The sequence below is a fragment of the Psittacula echo genome, assembly GCF_963264785.1.
Source record: "Psittacula echo genome assembly, chromosome: 5".
NCBI lineage: Eukaryota > Metazoa > Chordata > Aves > Psittaciformes > Psittacidae > Psittacula > Psittacula echo.
In genome coordinates, this window is record NC_137739.1 from 255408 (window position 1) to 269281 (window position 13874).

The window sequence follows — 13874 nt, forward strand, 5'->3', positions numbered from 1 at the left end:
ATTCCCATTCCTTTGCACACTTGGTTGCTTACTGTGTAGCACAAGAGTCATGGGGGTAAGTTCTGGGCTTCCTCTCACTCCATGGCTGTGTTGTTCTCAGGATGGAGCTAGCTCCCCAGCTTTTCCTCTGCAGGAATCTTCCCATTTACATGCCTCAGAAATAATTCCTGTGAATTTAATTCATCACAGTTTACATGGTAATAACCCTTGGAATATTTTGTATGGGTAAATAATGTGTATCCCCTGCTGGGGGGGGTCTGCTGGTTCCAACATTCAATTACTGCATAAGCTACTTCCCATTAAATGATCAGAGAGCGAGATCAAAGGGAACTAACAGCAGTGGGAATAATTAGCGGCTGTGTTGTGTTTGGGGCAGGGACAAGCCTTCTCAGTGCTCCAGCAGTCCCTGCGGTTAAGGGGAATGCAGGTTTTGGTGCTGCCAAGCAAGTGCCGCAGGGGGAGGGTCCGTTTGGCAGCATGGTGCTGTGACAGGGACATGGCTTTTCTCCATATGAGGAACCTTAATCCATGTGAATGAGGCTTCTCAGCTCCTGGTACCTGCCTGAGGCCAGGCCCCTTCCTCACTCAGGTCTGGCTGTGAGCTGTGTTGCAAGGGGGCCTGGGAATACCCAGCTGCAGGATTTTGCTCAGTCCCCCTTCTCCTGTCAGGCAGGCTCAGAGTGGCTCTGCTCGGTCCCGAGTACGTCACCTTCGTGTGAGACGGTGAGGAGTGCCCTTGTCACCCAGCACCTCTGACAGAAGAGAAGCTGAAGAGGCTTGCCCAGGGCTGCGCAGGGTCTGCAGAGAGTTGGGGTGTCTGTGGCTGGGAGTTACCAGTGCCATGCTCCGCTGCAGCCAGCCAGGCCCCTCTGCTGAGCAGTGGCCCAGGAGCCACGGCCAGTGCAGCCCAGTGGGGACACAGTGTGCGGGGAGAGCTGCTCCGAGATGAGGTGATGTCTGACTGGGATGCACTTGCGCAAGAGCCCGCTCCAGCCCCTGCACCGGGATTACCCTGAGCACCAGTACATTTTTCCCAGTTTATAGTTCCTTTTCCCTCCTTGTCTTCCCTGGTTTTGCTTTTATTTAATATTGTATTCTCTGTTGTAATTACTTCTCTGATCTGTAATGTTGCCACCTGCCTGACTCCACCAGCTCCTGGCCGCCTTCAGCATCAGTGCTGTAAACAAGTCTTGGTGTTTCTCAGCAGCAAGGTTCCTGCTAAAATAACTCCCTAAATAAATAAAGGGCAAATTGGATATTGGAAAAGAACTTTAAGTAACATCTGAATTCCTAGGGAACTACATCTTACATCTCTGTTAGGGACAAATGGGTTCAACATAAGTAATAATCCTCTGGAATGAAAAATAAAGGAACACTCTTCATCAGCCTCTATGGGCTGGAATGAGAATAAGCTTTGGTAATAAATAAAAGGAAAATGCAAAGATGTCCCTGGGTGGTAGATGGGAGCAAAAGATTTAAACATTGTTGACCTGTAAACACATGATCTCTGAAATGAGCTGCAGTTTTCCTCCAGATAGCTGCTTTGGACATGCTGGATCTAGCACTTTCCTCTTGTGTAATGGGCAGAAGCTAAAAGCCCATTTCTGAGGCAGCGTGACTGGTGGGCTTTTGTGGCACATGCCGAACCATGACCTTCCCCGATGTAGTTGTGCCCTTCAAGCACAGCCTTGCTGTGCTGAATTCTAGCTCTTTAATGAAACATAACTAGTTGAAATTCTCTCAATGCCTTTCTTTCTGGCCTTCCCCGTACTGACGTAATGCTAAAATCTTCCTTTGTTCCTGCTTTCAGGTGACCTGTTAATGTTTGGATTTTGATGGCTCTGTCCCTGTTGTTTGATACCCCTTCCCCACACCTGCTTCAGGAGTTCATGACTGGACAAGCCCAGCACAGTGCGTGTGCTGGCTCCTGGCATTCTTCCTCTCCTGTGCGGGACATGCCCATCCTTATTCATTCCGGGGTGGCATATTCACCTTACAGTGACTGCTTTGTCACTGGATACTTTGCTTCCCGAACTATAAAGTCCTCTGCTGAAGTAGGATGTGCCGGTGTTTCAAGCCCATGCCTGTGGTGTGGGTGTGATGGCATATGCCATCAGGGAATCCTCTGCATCAGAATGTGACGCAGGAAGTATGGATTTTGCTACCCTTCATCTCCTTCCATTTGTTTGCTCCTGGAGTTCCAGGCAGTGGGTATAGCTACTCCCTACTCCTACAACTTTCGTTGCGCCTCCTGGCTGCATGTTCTACCTAGGGAAAAGCTGGTTCTTACTCCTATGAGCCTGAGCTAAAGACTGGGGCGTTTAGTGCCATAGAAAAAGCCCTTCCTTTTCAGAAGCACTTTATCTTCCCCAAATGAAGTTCGTGATGTGCCTGTTCATGAAAACCAGTCCAAATCACTCCCTGTCCAGCAAGGTTGTGCTCTGGTAATGATTTAATAGCAGCAGCTCCTGAAGAGGGCAGCATGGGTTAGCTGATGCTCCTGCACGTGGAATTACGCTTGGTATTCCAGCCATGTCTGAGGCAGAGCTAGTGAAATGTAAAAGAGCATTGAAGGAATTGGTAGTAAAACTCTTGGCGCTGTGATAAGATGCCTGGGCTGAGCAGGCAGAGTTATCCTCACTCCTGTTACTACGGGAGAGGATGCCTCTCCCCAGCAGTTGTGCTGCCTGCCGCAGGCTGACGTGAGCTGCCCGGTGCCTGTGGGAGGGCACAGCCCTGGAGGGGCAACGCAGGCAACCCCGGCTGCTTCCCTTGCTTTAAAGGCTAACCCCACTTATTGCATGGGTTTGAGGCACCAGGGCTGGGGGCAGGTGGTTGCTGAGTGTTGCACGCTTGTGTTGCACTCGTCTCTGGAGTGGAGGCAAAATAACCAAATGGGAACACAGGTTTCCTGCGCCAAGGAGCTTGGTGGGCTCTGAGGGCAGTTTTTCACTGAGAGGAATACCCAAGGGAAGAGGACCGGCTTAGTTAATGAATCCTGGGGCTTTGGGGCCCAGCTGTCCTGCAGGTGATGGACAAACTGCTTTTTGTCTTGAAACAGAAACCAGGATGGTCTTAAGCACACAAGCCTGGAAAATCACGTGGAAGTACTTGTGACATCCACATTAATACCAGAGGAACTAATCAGGATGAATGTTAGTGGGAGTGATCCAGTGGATAGCATAGTGATGAGATTATTACAATAATGAGTTTTCCAGGGAGGATGATGACAGGTGATTTACATTTGGTGCAGGTATTTCTTCTGTGCATCCAGGTGATAAGCAACTCTGGCACTTTGCTACAAGAAGATTGGACTTATTCCTGGAGTTGCTCAGAATGTGTCTCTCTTCTAGCTAGTTAGTTGCCTAAAAAGATCCTGGTCAGGAGGGAGGGAGGGCTGAGTAGACAAAAAGGATGCTGGTTTTCCATTGCTTAACTGCTTGGAGAGTGCTATTGTGACCCTAGTCCTGAGATGTTTTCTGGCCTCACTGAGAAAAATGAGGGGAACTCTGGAGATGTGATGCAGGAACAGTTCTACAAGCACCAAAGTACTTATAGGCAGTAAAGTGATGAAGGTCTGACTGTTGTTTTATCACAAGCTCTTCCCCTGTGAGGCGATGGGATGGGTGAGACTCTGCACTGGTTGTAGTTCTTATTTGAGGGAATTCAAAGCAATCCATGTTAAGTGTTGGTTTGGAAGTGTTTGGAAATGTATGTAACCCTAGGCACATACACCTCAGCTTAATGTGTTCTCAGTGTTACACCAGAGAACACTGTTACATGCTGGTTAGATACATAAACATGTTTTTATGAACAGTGCCCCCGTTGGTACTTGTGGTTTATTTTAAGCCACGTCAGGAAGGGCAGCCTGATGTGCTTTGAAGCAAGGCTGTGCTGTGCCACGCTGCCCCTTGAGTGCTGAAATACCCCAGTCTCTTGCAGATTCCCAGGTGACTGTGTCATCTCTGCATGCAGCTCAGAGGGTCTCTTGGCCAGGTCCAGGCTGGGAGGGAGTGCAGGCCAGACTTGGTTACTCATTACCTGCAGTCTGAGCTTACTCTGCTTGATGCTTGAATTGATGTACTTTTGAAACTGTGATGAGACTTTGCAGGTTATCTCGCTGATAGGCAGATGTCAGGCTGGGAAGTAGCCTCATGCCCCAGGAGAGCTTCTGTGAGGTGGTGGTTCCCGCTGTGCCAGCAGGGCCTTTCAAATAGGCAGCACTTGCCCTTGATGGGCTGAGGGCTTGGTACTGCCTTGTCTTTGCTTAACCTCCATCCTAGTGCATTCTGATCTGTACTGCTGTACTGAAGAATGAGATGCCTGGTTCAGTTCTAGATTAACCTGGTCTCTCTTTCACAATGTAGATTTACCAAGGATCTCCGCTGGGGAAATCAAATGGAGTGCCATCCTGCTGAAGCATGTTAGGTCTCTTGTCACCAGCTAAAGATCAAGATGCTGCATTCAGCTCATTTGTTTCGGAAGTGAAACAGGAATACATGAACACTGCTGAGGCCTTTTCATGGCGCTGGGCTGGCTCCACAGTGAGCAATCCTGCAGCCAGGAGTGGAGGCAGTGTGACTTCTGCCCGTGGTGAATTCACCTCCCTGCAGTCGCTGGTTCTGTGCTCTGCACTGGTCAGATAAAGTTGAGCTTTTGCTGGGGCATGCCGCAAACTGGCTGATTTTGTTCAGCCTTGGATCAAGGGAGCAGCAGAACTGCCTGGGAGCTGGAACTGGAGAGTTCAGTAATTTTACCCCCAGAGCCCCATTAACCATAAAGGGGATAAAGTGATCTGTAAAGCAAGCTCTTGTCATGTTTGTCTTCTGTGCTGTCAGTTTATCAGGCATGGACATTACAGAGTGCTCATGCAGGAGTAAGTTACACTTGTTTCTCCCTGATTTGTGCTCCTGGGATGAAGTGACAGTACAGCACAGCTGGACTGACTGTGGCACTGAGAGTCTCTAGCTTGGTAGTGTAAAGAAAGGCTATGTACAGTGATGGTCTTAAAAGCAGTTGAGAAGGGGTGGTGGATACCGAGAACATGAGGGTGTCCACTGGGGTTGCCAAGAGCTGTGCAGAGCTCTGCCTTTAGAGGCCAACAAAGGAATTCTTGCTTGCTAGAGAAGAGTTTTTTCCTTGGTCAGGGCCTGCATAGCATTCGGTGTCCACTTTTCTGCATGGGTTCACATTTCCTTCCAGATAGCTGGCTACATCCAGAGCCTTTGGGAGCTGTTTTTGTAGCCTCTTTGCATAGCAGGGCTCAGCCTCTGAATTACCAGCAGCTGCCTGAGGCACCAGGGGCTGACGGAGGAGGAGGAGAGGTTCTGCAGCCAGCAGAGCAGGTCAGGACTGCACAAGCAGGGCGACCACATGCATACCTTCTAAGAGGCAGAGATAAGAAAGGCCGTGGCTGGGATCAGGATGCCTGTGTGAGGCTGGGAGGCAAGATGAGACCATGTGAACAGCCAATGTCTTTGCTATGTGTAACTGGCTTGTGGCTCCAGAGAGCCTCATCTCTTCCCTGACTGCTGATGCTCTTGTCTGCCCTCACCTCCCTATCCTTGCATCTGCCCTTGCTGGCTGCCTGCTTTGGTTCTCTTTTTCAGCTAATCACTCTCTGTCTTCTGCCTCTTGATCCTGCCATGTAAAACACTGTCTGTACATAATAAAATCAATGAAATTTCTACTCAGACATGACGTGTTAGCCCAACCAGTGCAGTCTGAGGAAGGCAAAGGCAGCCTGTAATGAACACCTCCTGTGGAGGAGCAGGGAGGTTGTCTCACTGCACAGGCACAAGGGCATGCCCTGTCTGGACAGGCTGGTTCCCAGGTGCTTGGCTTGCAGAAGACAGAGTTTTGTTGTTTGTGTATTTTTCTTTGTAAGGAGGTGCAGTAACAACTTCAGCTTGGTGTCAGCCAGCTGTTTTAAGCCAGACTACACTGCAGGCTGCTTCCATGTGTCCTCGGGAAGAGGCCGAGTCCAGCAGCTTGAGTCCTCTGTTTTCAGAATCATGCTAATCTTGTCCTATATGCTCCAGGCAGACTCTTCCCAGTGCATACAGACCCACAGTGCTACACACTGCAGATAAAAGTACTCAGGGCCCTAGGTGCAGGAGCTGCTGAAATGTGCCGTGGAGCTGAGTTCAAGGGCAATGCCCACAGTGTGGCATCTGAAGACCCTAGGGTTCAATTTCCTAGAGCTGTTTTCTGTGCACGGAGACCAGAGCGCACGTTGCATCACCTTCCTGCTCTCACTGAAGGATGTCACCTGGCATTGCATGAGAAGTTTACCAACAGGAGCTTGCCAGCCTTGGTGTGGACTGGCTGCCTCCCTCTTCTGTTAGCTGTAGACTTACAAAGAGGTGTTCATATTTTAAATATGGTGCAATGACATCAATAGTACTAATTCTTGCATGCATCAAAGCTTTGGAGATGAGCCACGGATCATGCATCTAAATGGCAAATGGTTATAATGGCTCCACATGTGAAACATCAAAGTCGGAGGAAATGTTGCTCTGTTATAAAAAATACATCAGAATGATCATTCCACTGCAAGCAAAGTGCAGAACTGGAGACGTGCATGGAACAAATGCAACACATTTCATACTCATTTGGGTGTTTCAGGTATGGGAAAAATTGATTCCGCAGCTCCAATTGCCAGTCTACATCCAGTGAAGACTGTATTGAAATGATGAGATTTCACACGATATTAGGCTTAAGTTGTCTCCTCCTTGTGAAAATGTATTTATAATTAGGGCCTAGAAAAGCTTCTTGCTTTTTTTGGGTTTTAATTTTTTATGTGCTCCCTGGCGGAAAGAGAAGTGGCTGAGATTGCATAAAGTTCTTAAACCCAAGTATCCCTTTGCTGAATTGAGTGGCTTGCTTGTAGATTCAAGAAGCTGTGCTGTTGTTTTCTTTGTTAGAAGACAAAGTCTTCCAAACCCAGGAAGGCACAAGGCTGAGCCTGGGAACAGCTGCCTCAGTGAGGAAAGGCAGAGCAGTCCCTACAACAACAGAACCTCTGAACTCAGCAGCTCAGATTCCCATTTATACCGCGCTGCTGTTGCTGCTCCCTGCTCACGGCTGTTGAGCTTGATCCGTGCCGTGGCCCGGCGGCCGCGGTGCCACGCGAGCTCCCACAGCCAAATCAAAGCCAAGCCTGAGCCTCAGCCACGAGTCAGGAGGAAAGCAGAGCCCCTCAGGGAAGATTCAGAGAAGCCTAACTGGTGTGAAGATAGCGTTCCAAAACGTAGTTGGGGAAAACAAATATTGTTTTAACTCTATTAATAATTGATGTGTTGCCAGCAGAGATCCTCATAGCATTAAGGGAATTGAAAATTAAAGGCACAAAGACACTACTTTAAGAAAACATCTTGATAAATAATTAATATGACATAAGCCTACTGGAATCTGAAGAGTGTAGGTTTTATGCTTTCTAATACCACAGCTCCTTCCAGAATGAGAGCACGGTCATTTTCATTTGATGTCCTCAAAAGCTCTCACTTGTTTGTGCTGCTCAGCTAAAATAATTTACTGGTTCCTCTTCCAGTTGCTTGTGCTGAGCCCCCAGGATCCAAAGCAGCACGTAACTAAAGATCATGGTTCACTTAAATCAAGAGGGAGAAAAGATTCATGATTATTTGGGAAACAGAAGAGAACATGTCTGGTTCAGGGAAACTTCTGTTTGTCAGGGTCAAAGTGGATGAGAAGAAGAAACCCTGGCAATGCCTGTTTAGCAATAGCATGTATAAATATCTGGGAGAGGTGTCTCGGGATGTGTAAAGCTACGGCTTTAGTTTGTGTGTCTCTCGAGAGATGCATTTTCAATGGTGAGGCCAATCTTGGGACTACACTGAATAATTCAGTGGCTGGCACTTCCCCTGTGCATTCTGTCTGTTGGGGATCTTAAGGACAAGAAATAGCTCAACCCAGCATTCCGCAGAACACAGCCCATCAGTGAGACTAGAGAAGGGCTGCTGAGATGGCTGGAGTCTGGCTGATGCACAGCGGACATGGGCAGACATTGGCTCCAAAAGAGAACATCAAGCACTGCGTTAACTGACAGAGCTTCTGCCATCTCTGAAACCTGTATCACTGAAGGGCGTCCGAGCTCTTTAAAGTCCCCGTGTATTCCAGTCCACTCTTAGGCTGTTGCGGTGAAGCAGAGAGGAAGTCAGGCAGAGCTGCTGGCAGGCTTTCGGGTTTAAGAAACTGCACGAGAGCATCCACAGACTGTATTTATTCATTGCTTTAAATAAAGCAAAAGCGAATGCTGCTTCTTCATTACAAATGTCTCCGTGCTTTACATGCAAAAGGTTTGTAGTGATTGATGGAATTCATAAACACCCTTTATTTACTACAGCAAGGTTAATAATTAAGCAGAAGAAAGAATGTCCATGAATGCCGCTATAAAGATAATTCTTGCCCTAGTTCCAGGCAAAAGCCCCTGTAAATTAGTGATTGAGAACATAAGGGTGATCCACTGGAGCTTTAGAAGGGAGTTCATTTTATCTGTTCTTGGTAAAGCGAATGCAGCGGTCAGACACTGGGCAGTGCAGAATTACCCAGGCTGCAGCTGAGTGTGTTCTGTCCCAGGTGGATGCTCCTCTCTCCATCCCTGGGGGCGTGCATCTGCCCAGTGCTGCTCACCACTCGAGCAATGTCAGGCCCTCATTGAAACTGAAATGTAAAGCATGTGGGCTGGCACCCACTGGAAGGTTGGGCCTGGCATGCCAGAGAAAGGGTTGTGGAACATCACCTGTTGCCCAAACTCCAAAGAAGTGGATTCTCTTGGAAGAGAACCTGTTGGTTTCAGCGTGTCATCTCCGCACCACATTGCCGGCCTTCTGCAGCAAGGCTTGGCTGGGGTGCGGCAGTGCTGCAGTGGGACACCAGGAGCCCCAGGCAGGGGGGCGAGGTGTGTGGGGCTGCCCCGTGGGCAGCTCTTCCTCTGAGCACTGTCAAGGCCAGAGCTGCTGCCCGGCAGGGGGAGGCTCCTGCAGCACTGGCCCTTCCTGCTGCTGCAGCTGCAGCGGTGCCTTGGTTCTGCAGCATGTCCTTGCCTATGGTTTCCTGTGCTTCTGCTCCCACACCTGCCCTGCATTCCTCCCCTCTCCCTGCTCTTGCCTGCCACTGCCTGTCCCATCTCCCAGCATTGCTTCCACAGTGTCCCTGCCTCTTTCTGCTTTGCTTTTCTAGAGCAGAGGCCTCCTATCCATCCTGCTGCTGGGTGGCAGGGTGACTTCTATGCCTGCCAGACAGCCCTTTTGTTATTTAAAGATGCTGACTCTGGAAACCTCATCCCCATCAGGCAGAGCTGAGTGTCTGATTTAACAAAGCAGGGAAACAAGCCAGTCAGAGTTATCTTGATCTGAAGCATATTCTAGGAGTGATTAGCTGCCTAAACTTACACTGTAATTATCTGTGCTGAGTGGCTTCTGCTAGTCATTGCCCATTTTTCTGAGTGTTTTTATTTAAGTTGATAATGGAAAATGAGTAAAGCTTTGGTTCCACTCTGATTTTGACACTTGTTCCAGAAAATATCTGAAGATGAACATTTTTGTGTTCACAATTGTTAGATTAATATTTAATTTGCTGGCATCCAACAAGCTGATTAGTTTTCCTCTGATATGGCTCAACTTTTTAATTACAGGAGCTGGCTCCTCCTGGTTTGTGCTTGGGGTAAGAAGCTCAGGGACCATCCTGACATCAGGGTGATCGCGATTTTGCCAGGCTCACGCGCTGCAAGGCTGTCATCATCTGAAGCCTCTGCTCCTGGAAACAGGTACACACTGGGACCTGCTCTGTGTCTGCTGAGGATGGAGATCTGTCCTTGATTGAATTTAAACTGAAGGGAATGAGGGTGGAAGCAAGATGCAGCCATGTCAGGTCTTAAGGAATGCATGATACATGCCTGCTGCTGCAAGCCAGGCGTAGGAGGGAGCGCACCACACTGTAGTTTGTCTTACACCGGGTATGGGCAGAGCTAACCCAGACACAGGAGATCTCCACTTGACCATGATCCTCTGCTGAGCATGGGGAATGCTGCAGGGGGTGCTGGCAGTGACAAGACCCCTAGCACCACCATGGAGAAGGTCTGAGAGGAAGCTCAGTGTGGCATGGGGGGCTGGCTAGCTTGGGGCTTTTTTTTCCACAGCCATTAGGAGATGCTTGTGAAAACCCATAGCAGACAGGGCATGGATTACGGAATTATTTGCCTGCAGTCCTCAGAGGTCCTGCTCACAGTCCTAGAGCAGTGGTTGTGTCTGACCATTGCACTGAACTGGCAGGTGAGGCTCTTGTGCAGGCATGTCTCTGAAGCCTCTTGAAACCCATGAATACTGTGGGGCTCCACAGTGTTCTGAGCAAACAGCCACATTCAATTCTGGGATCATACTGCCCGTCCTCTTGCAGCTTGAATGATATCACTGGCATCTCGCGATTCCAGTGCATGTTCGGTGTGCTCTGGGGATCCCTCCTGCCAGGGACAGTCCTGCCTCCCTGCCTGCATCTGCAGGGGAGTACAAAAAGTCTGCCTGAGCTCTGCTGGGCCTTCACGGGCAGGCAGGGGCTCTGCCTGCTCTCAGGGAGGCAAAGGCAGCAGGCAAACTCGCATCCTTGCTCCCAGGACCATGCTCCCAATGCTCCCTTCATGAATGGCACTGCTGCCTGGGGCTCAGTTGCCCAAGTGATTAAGCCTTCCCTGTTTGCTTGGAGAGCAGCTATGGCTTAGGATCAAATCCAGCCTTTAGGATTAACCCATTTGTAATGTCCATTAAGTTTGGATTCCCCTGACCAGCCATGCAAAGTAACATCTCATCTTAGTGCCATATTCATCTTACACTGTCAGTTTTACCCAACTCCTAAGCATTCAGTAACAGCAAGACTGTCAGAGTGTTAGTTATTCATTAGTTTTCACTCACTTGAAGAATATATCGTTGTCATAATATGGCACATTGCACTGGGAACAAACTCCCTGTGCAGACAGGGATTAAGGCCATTTTTCAAATGCTGCTGACTATTAATCTGTACATTGTTTGAAGGGAAAAGGTCTTGTTAAAACTCAATTTTGAACGCTACTTTGGCAGAGCATAGTGGGCAGTTTTGGCATCTTCTCTGAGAGCTATGGGTGCTCGTGACAGGGATGCAGCACACCAACCCGTATGGCAGTATGTGCCCAGCACTGCACACACAGTGCTTGCTCCTGCACCCAGAGCTAATCAGGTGAACCTCAGCTGCTGGCTGCTCAGCCTCCATCCCTCATTGCTGTCCTCCAGAGCTGTCTGCCAAAACTCCATCACTGGGAAGTTCAGGTGCCTTGTTCTGATGCAGCACAACCCTGGCTGCGTGAGAAGAGCACCGGGACAGTGCCACAATGAACAGAGCACTGGTAGCAGCCAGCTCATGAGCAGCTGCTCTTCTCAGGAGACGCATGGCTGATGACAGGGATAAGTCTGATAAAACTGGGAAGGAAAAGTTGATCTTATACGGAGAAGGTGAAGATAGCCACAAGTCTGCAGGCTGGTGTGGGGGGAACCTGTCTTTAGTGAGGAGGGGAGACCCTTTCATGCCAGCTACGTGGTTCCTGTTGCGTTCCCACCACTGAGGAGAAATGAAAAAGGAGAATTAATCTCTCAGGAGCAGCAGCCTCTGCTGCAGCTCTTAGCTGCAGAGGCACTGGTCTGGACTAGAACATTTGTTGCAGCTGTTTAGTGGCCCACACTCTTTGCAGATTCATTTTATGAACTGGAAAAACGGTTTGTCTGCTCGTGGGCCCTGAAGTACTGATATTTGTTAAATCCACATGCTTTGAAAGCCCTAGGGTCGAACTACTGGATATGTAAAGACAAAAGCAAATAAAGCTGGCCATGATACGTCTGTTTCATCTGGATAATATTCTGATAAGGCATGATTCATTACCTTCATGTCTTAAGGCCAGGCAAGCCACATGGGGTCTCACCTTCATCCCGGGCAGAAGGAGAGCTTGAGAAAGGAGAACCAGAAATCCCATTTGCCTGTGGAGGTCCCAGGATGCTTCCTGTCCCAACTTGCCCGTTCACACAGTGTTTAGTTCTTCAGGTTGCTGGCTCTTCAGATGTCCCTTGTCTCATTGCCAGTGGCTCCGGGGTGGCCATGGCAGCCCCAGGGCTCAGCCTCACCCCTGTGCTCTGCTCTTCTGTGCAGAGCCTCACCTTCCTGCTTTGAAAAATGTCACAGTAAAAAGGCCCAGAATGAAACCAAGTTATCAGTGACAAAGACAACGTGAGTATTACCTGTGAACTAGGGATAAATAAGGCAAGACAAACACAAGGCATGCAGAGGATAGTTAATATCCCCAATACCTGGGGATATTTCTAAATGAAAAAATGATCTTCACACTGAAATTGCAAAATGATGCATCTCAGTGTATTAATTCTGCCCAAATTATCAGTGCCTAAAGACCTGCTATCATTATCTGCTAGCTTCAGAGAGACTGCTGGGTGAGCAGAGCAATAGGGCTTTGGTCTCACTGCTCAGCGTGGCGTGGTGTTGGGGACCATGGGTGGGGAGGTGGCACTCACTGTGTTTGTGCACCGGGCCCTGAGTTATGGTACATTGCCTGAGCTCCTGTGAGCTCCCTGTGTCCGATTCTGAGCGGCAGCACAGGCTGAGCTCCTGGTGCAGGCAGGGGGGAGCAGGCAGGAGCAGGATTCCCCAGCAAAACACCTGCTTTGTGGTGTCCAGCACCTTCCAGGAGGCGCTTGGAGCAAAAAGTCACAGAAATCTTCCAGGAGGTCGGCTCCTTTCTAATTACATGGGATCACAGTTTGTGTAATTCAGGCGGAGTGACGTGGTATCTCTCATGTGCAGCTATTCTGGGCAGAGTGGTTGGTCAGTCGAAGCAGGCTTGGGCCAGGGCATTTTGTCACTATTCTGAATTTTCTCTATCTGACCAAATTGAGGGCCTTGAAAAGACTGGAGCCATTGTAAAGGATAGAGCATCAGAGAATAGGTCACACAGTATATTAAGGAATGAAAATTGATTCATTCTTTCCTCTGTTGAATAAGCAGCTGTACTTTGGTCCCTGTGATCCATGAAATAAGCTGTCAGGGAAATAGGAAATGTGCCACATTTGAACTTCACTCATTGATTCTGTTCTGAGCCAAGGTGCAATATTAACGTGCATTCTGGTGGGTGCAGGATGTGCCGCAGGAGAGTGGCTGGGCCCGGTGGGCTCGTCACTCGCCTGGGTTATTTGTTCCTACATTAATCAGTGCTGTACAAGGCTGTGACTCATTTACTTAGGTCAGAGCCAGCCCCCAGGAGGAATTTCTTGAAAGCGACATTTGTTAGTTTTAAATGAAATCAGAGGCTCCAGAGGAGGCTCGGGAGGAGCGGCTCTGACACCGTTCAGTGGCCCTTTTGTCTGGAGAAACCATGTTAGGCAGTTCAGAGGTTCTGACAGTCATCAGCATAAGAAGGGGTAGCAGAGGTTTCTAGATCATGGGGTTACCAACTGGAGCACATTAGGCCAGCAATGCCTGCAAGCCTATTGGACTGCTTAGCTGCAAAATTCAATGCAGGACACTCCCATTATTGCACAAAATCGACCCAGTTTCATCTCCTGTAAGAGAACACACCTTCCTTTACACACCTTTTCCCAAGTAAAAGGTTAACTTTGTGGTGGTGTCCATAAGTGGCACCCAGAGGACTGCCTGCAACTCTTATTTGCTATGGCAAGCCTGTGTTATCCATATTGAAGTGCCTGTTGCTTCTTTTGTGAGCTCTTAAAAGTTTTAACTAAAACATCACTTTTGCTGCCTTTGCTTTATGTGCCTCAAAATTGTGATTCATAAAGATAGATTTTTATAATTAAGGTAGAAATGAGAAA

General features: G+C 48.7%; 1 long non-coding RNA gene across 1 annotated transcript in view; it reads left to right on the forward strand.

The window, feature by feature from the left end:
* The first annotated feature begins 9685 nt into the window (after nucleotides 1-9685).
* The window catches only part of LOC308221789, a 49756-nt gene continuing 45567 nt past the window's right edge, over nucleotides 9686-13874 (forward strand). The window contains exon 1 of the long non-coding RNA XR_013956990.1: nucleotides 9686-9787. This is a non-coding gene — a long non-coding RNA (uncharacterized lncRNA). The remainder of the gene's footprint in view (nucleotides 9788-13874) is intronic.